The 6,000-nt window shown below is 45.1% G+C and overlaps 1 protein-coding gene across 2 annotated transcripts in view; it reads left to right on the top strand.

The window, feature by feature from the left end:
- The first annotated feature begins 263 nt into the window (after positions 1-263).
- Positions 264-6,000, top strand: part of EXTL3 (exostosin like glycosyltransferase 3) — a 123,274-nt gene continuing 117,537 nt past the window's right edge. Inside the window, exon 1 of one of the 2 annotated variants that reach the window (XM_033429837.2) lies at positions 264-345. The gene's annotated coding sequence lies outside the window, so the exon portion shown is untranslated. The remainder of the gene's footprint in view (positions 346-6,000) is intronic. The other variant, XM_049710746.1, reaches the window with a different exon arrangement.

Here is a 6,000-nt window from a genome sequence, read left to right as displayed (position 1 = left end):
CCGCCTCTCCCTCGGCGGGTCCCCGCAGACTCACCCCGCCAGCCCTGGGTTGGTTTTTGGACGCGCCCGCCAGGGGTCAGCGCAGCCTCAGCAGCGGGCTCCGGCGTCCCACAATGCACCGGGCGCTCGGGTCCGGAGGTTACCGAGCTGCGGCCAAGGCAGCCGAGCCCCGAGGGTTTGCGGGCGTCCGAGGGGCGGGGCGTCATGGGGGCGGGGCGTCCGAGGGGCGGGGCCAGGGCCGCAGCTCCAGCAGCCTTCACTCGCAGCTGCGCCCCTCCTGCGGCCAGCCGCCCGGGATCAGGTTGTGCCGGCCTCGGAGACCTGTCCACCTGGCGCTGTAGCAAGGTAGGGGTGCTCTCCCGGACCATCCCTTTTGGGGGGGTGTGAAGTCTTTTTTTTCCTAGTTGTGCCAACAGGAGAAGTCTTAACGTTGCTAATATTTGGAGATGGAGCTACCAGTTTCGCTCGGAGGAATCTATTTCAAAAGTCTTCTGTTTCCGTCCCATCCTCCCTGTCCCCCCCGCCCCCCCCGACTCTGCTGGGCTTTGGGAAACCTGATTTGGGGAGTCTGTGCCAGGGTAATTTCAAGCTCTTGGTTCATCCCTCCTGTCTTGTGTAGGGATGCAAAAACTCCGGGGTGGGGTTAGAATGCGTGAGAACTTGTGTGGGTGTGGGCTGCCTGTCTTCAGAATGTGTGCCTTTGTGAAAACTCCTAAAAAGTTAGATGTCCATAGGGGTCTAATTCTCGGGGTGGGTGTGGGTCCTGAGTCCCCGCTGTTTCAGGTACTCAGTGAGTGGTGTCTGTCACATGCCCGCCTCCGCCACCCTAGAGCCATCAGGAGGTTGCTGTCCTGTGATCTAAGCCAGTGGGTGTCCTCCAGTTCTACACCCCAGAACTAGTCTCCAGGACAGTGCTTCCCAACAGTCCCTGAGCGCCCCACTCCAGAGCGCCTCAACCCAGCTGACCCTAGTTTGGGGATCCCACAGTTCGAGCTTTTCAAAAAATAAAGTTAGGCAGATGGAAGGCACTGGAATATGCGGGCACCTGGGATAGCTTAAGCTTGTTGGGGTCTGTCCTCCTCAGCCTGTTTTCTGGGTCACACTGCATGGCTCCATCCATTCGGTCTCACTTCCTGTTACCCCAGAGCTCCCCTTGGTAAAAATGCCAATCTGAAATAGTCCTCATCTGAAACTTGCGATTCTAAAGTGAATCCACCTTTGCCCACTTGTAAAGGCTCAGAAAAGCACTTTAGTCCTCTGATCCCTAGCTCCGATGTAAAATAAGTTTTCATTTTAAAGGTTTATTTTTCTTTAAAACCCTCACCCAATAAATATCAGTTGATAGCTTTTACTTGTGAAATCCAAGCAGTTTCATTTGTTGTTTAGTAATAAAGATTATGACTATGAAGACCATCTAAACGATATATTCTTCAGGTGAACGTGATCCTAATTAACAAATTAGCTGACAGTGCAAGAGGCAGAAGATGGGAAATCAGGGAAGCTTGGCTCTAAAACATTTCTGCCTCTGAGAAGTCTGGACGACTAAATTGCCTTTATTTTTCCTTCAAACTGTAAAATGCTGTGAGCACAGGTTCCTTTTTTGCTAGACACACCTCTTGATTTGAGATAACAATCAGAAACAAAATTCTTTCAAACAGTTATCATCTCGCCTATGCCCAAGGAAAGAAGGTAAGTCTAGGAGTTGTTAGGATTCTAAATCTTTGTTAAGCAGAAATTCTTAATGATCCTTAAGCCCATCTCTGGGTACTTTCCCCCAGGAGTGTCTGTTTTCCATCAAATATGAAATTATGAATTTCTCATTATGTATAATACTTTGTATTTGGAAAATATTTGTATTTTCTACATCTAATGTTAATATTCATTTAAAAGCATTGTGTATTTGTGCATAAAATGATACAAATCTTTAAAAGATTAAAAGCAAGAAAAAAAATTTTCTTAGCTAGTATTCATCAGTGATTCCCACCATAAGGTCCTCAGTTAGTGGCAATAAACCCCAAAGGTAAAACCACAATCTAGAAAGTCATTAATAATCACCAGCACGCATAAGAACTAGAGGGCACTGTTTGAAGCTTAAAAGGAGCCGTTTAAGAACATGTTAAAGATAACCTTGAACAGGGCTTCCCTAGTGGCACAGTGGTTGGGAATCCTCCTGCCAATGCAGGGGACATGGGTTCGAGCCCTGGTCCAGGAAGATCCCACATGCCACAGGGCAGCTAGGCCCATGTGCCACAACTACTGAAGCCTGCACGCCTAGAGCCGGTGCTCGGCTACGAGAGAGGCCACCACAATGAGAAACCTATGCACCACAACGAAGAGTGGCCCCCGCTCTCAACTAGGGAAAGCCCATGCACAGCAGGGAAGACCCAACGCAGCCAAAAAAAAAAAAAAAAGATAACCTTGCACAGTAGATTGCAAGCATCAATTAAGGCTTCAGCTTCAAGAGATTCATATGGAAAGACAGTGACACCCATATAATGAAACTTAAATACCAATTCATGGGCTCACTAAAAATAAGCAGATCAGATGATTCCCACATCAACTGTAAATACTGTATATGCACTTTAGGTCAATTTAAATAATTGTCCCATTGCTTTTACAACCTTCCAATGCCTTGATTACTTCAAAACTGGAACAGCTGGCACTGTTCTTGCTTCTGAAGGAGGTAAATTAAGAAATTGACCTCCAGCCACAGACTGGAGTTCACAGGATTTAGCGCAAACAAGCAACTCATGAGGAACTCAGTTCTTGGGCAGATATTTATCAAGCACCTACTAAGTGCAAGACTGGACTCATTACTTTAGCCCACTCATGAAAAATAGCTTCAGGGATGATCTCTTATCAGGGGTCGTGTCATCAGGGCCATGCACATAGAGGTCAGGCTATTTCTCAGATGCCAAGGAAGCAAAAATATCTCTCAGAAGAACCATGAAGACCCGAGGAGCTCAATTTAAAAACATCCCACTTATTTTAGAGGGAGAAGGGATAGAGGAAGTACCTTGAAATATTTCCCTTTTGGCTCCCATCCTTTGTGGTGCCAGTTTTTGAAAAAAACTCTTCATTATATAATGATACTAATTATTCTAATACTAGTCATGTAATATGAGACTTTAGAAACAGTTATCCTGATGAACTCAGGAGTTAACCTCGTGAACTATTCCAACTTTCCAATAATAAAAGCACCACCCTGTTATTCATATATATATATATTTGTTCAGTAAACATCCTAGCACTGTGCTAAGGCCGGAAATGCAAAGATGTATCGTCTAACCCTTGACGTTAAGAAGCTGATCGCGTTGGGGAAATCAACCCACAGATGGTTGTAATGAAGCGTGTACTTGGGACGGCGATAGATAATTGCTCCTGGTGCCGTGGGCCTCGAGTCTAGTCTGGTGGAGTCAGGAAAGGCCCGGAAATGTCGGAAATTAGTAATTCTAGGATGACTCACTTTTAGCCAACACTGGGGGAAGAGTGCTCCAGGTGGAGGGGACAAGCGTTAAGAAGATCATGGGGGTAGAGTGGCAAGATCTGAGAAGTAGACTGAGCACAGGAAGGCCTGGTGAAGGTGAGGGGAGCCACTGAAAGCCTTATCAGGAGGGACAGGCTCCTGTCTGCTTTAGGAAGCTCACTCTGAAGCTGGAGTGGAGGATAGACTTAAGAGGCCAGGAGGCAGGAAGAACTGCTAGGAAACCATAGCAGAGATTAGGAAGGAAATGAGAAGGGCTTAGCATTTGTAGAAAGCATGACCCTTTCCAGCTGTCTCATCCGTTACGTGGTTTGGTTTTCATAACCACCCTTTGCAGTCAGTAGGGTGATATTCACAGCTTCATTTTCTAAGTGCTTACCTGGTGCTTTGTGTACATGATCCCTGACCTTTATAAAAACCCTGAAAATTAAGTATTATTGACCTACTTACAGAAGTGGATCCTGAGGCAGGGTCAGGCTCAGACCCAGGTCCTGTGTCTAAAGCAGGACTTATTCTAAACAGCAGGTGGATCCTGCTTCTCTAGAGAATGAGGCAAGACAACCCTTCTGGGCAAATCTACACCCGCGAAACATCTCTCAGGAGTCAGCATGACAATATGACTGCAGTGGCCAGCTCTTTAAGCAGTTCTGTCTCTGCATTTAAAAGTCCCATGGAACAAAACAGTGTGGCAGTTCCTCAAACTAGCAAACAGAGAATTACTGCCTGAGCCTGCAATTCCACTTCTGGGTGTACACCCAAAAAAAGTGAACGCCGGGACTCAGATACTTGTACACTTGTGTTCATGACATTATTCACAGTAGTCAAAAGGTGGAAACAACGCAGGTGTCCACTGATAGAAGAATGGATAAACAAAATGTGGTCTGTACATACAATGAAGTATTATTCAGCCTTAAAAGGAAGGAAATTCTGACACATGCTACAACATGGATGAACTTTGAGGACATAATGCTCAGTGCAATAGGCCAGTCACAAAAGGGCAGATGCTTTATGATTCCACTTATGGTCAGATTCACAGAGATGGGAAGTAGAATGGTGGTTGCCAGGACAGGTGGAGAGGGGGATGGGAAGTTGCTGTTTAATGGGTAGAGAGTTTCAGTTTGGAAAGACGAAAAGAGTTCTGGAGATGGACGGCGGTGATGGTTGCACAACAATGTGAATGTATTTAATGACTCTGAACTATACATTTTAAAAAGGCTAAAACGGTAAATTTTATGTGTATTTTTCCAAAAACAAAAAAGAGCAAGTGACTTACCCAGGGTCACTGAGCAAGTTCAGGCAGAAGGAGAATTCAAAGCAAAAACATGGCCTCTGCCAGACCGTCACACCTGGTAGTGACAAGGAAGCTCTTTGGGCGGAAGGAGGTGTGCTCTGGCTTTCTTTTTAAGCAGAAAGAGAAACCAAGTTTTCCATTGTTATCAGCCTTACTGCAGCAAATTCACAGGATTCCAATCGCTGAAGAAACATGCGTGCTTAGAACCTGGTATTTGGTTGCTGGCTTTGTCTAGGTAATCAAGGTGGGAAACTGGTGATAAGTTGGATTTTGTTCATTCATTCATTCATTTGTTCATTCATTCATTACCAAATATTTGAGGGCCTGTGTTGTACCAAATATCCTCTCCAGTTTCCAACTTTTCTGTCTAGTTACAGCCATCTGCCAGCTTTATTCTAGATGCTCTGCCAGTTTCCCTTGGACATAAAGTCCTAAGTTATATAAACCTTCCTTGATTCCTGGAAAGATCAATAGGGGGAACAGGTAGGGTTGAAGGGAGGTGATATGAGGTAAAGTGGGAGGTACCAAATGCCTAAGAGAGTTGTGATTCCAATGAAGAAGCTGCTAAGCACTATAGGAGTCCCATGAGGTGTGTCCAGGGGCTGCAGGTGCAGAAATATTGAGTGCAGCTCATGTACCTCACCCCTGGCATAGACCAAGTGTGGGCACTGCCTAGAGTCTTTTTTTTTTAAATTGAAGTATAGTTGATTTACAATGTTGTGCTAATTTCTGCTGTACAGCAAAGTGACTCAGTTTATACACATGTGTACATTCTTTTTTCATATTCTTTTCCATTATGGTTTATCCCAGGAGATTGGACATAGTTCCCTGTGCTATACAGTAGGACCTTGTTGTTTATCCATTCTAAATGTAATAGTTTGCATCTACTAACCCCAAACTCCCAACCCATCCCTCTCCTGCCCCCCCCCCACTGGCAACCACAAGTCTGATCTCTATGTCTGTGAGTGTGTTTCTGTTTCATAGATAGGTTCATTTGTGCCATATTTTAGATTCCACATATCAGTGATATCATATGGTATTTGTCTTTCTCTTTCTGGCTTCACTTAGTGTGATGATCTCTGGGTCCATCCATGTTGCTGCAAATGGCATTATTTCATTCTTTTTTATGGCTGAGTAGTATTCCATTGTATATATGTACCACATCTTCTTTATTCATTCATCTGTCTATGGACATTTAGGTTGTTTCCATGTCTTGGCTATTGTG

This window comes from Orcinus orca, chromosome 6 (genome assembly GCF_937001465.1).
Source record: "Orcinus orca chromosome 6, mOrcOrc1.1, whole genome shotgun sequence".
NCBI classification, from domain to species: domain Eukaryota; kingdom Metazoa; phylum Chordata; class Mammalia; order Artiodactyla; family Delphinidae; genus Orcinus; species Orcinus orca.
This window is presented reverse-complemented; position numbering and strand designations above follow the sequence as displayed.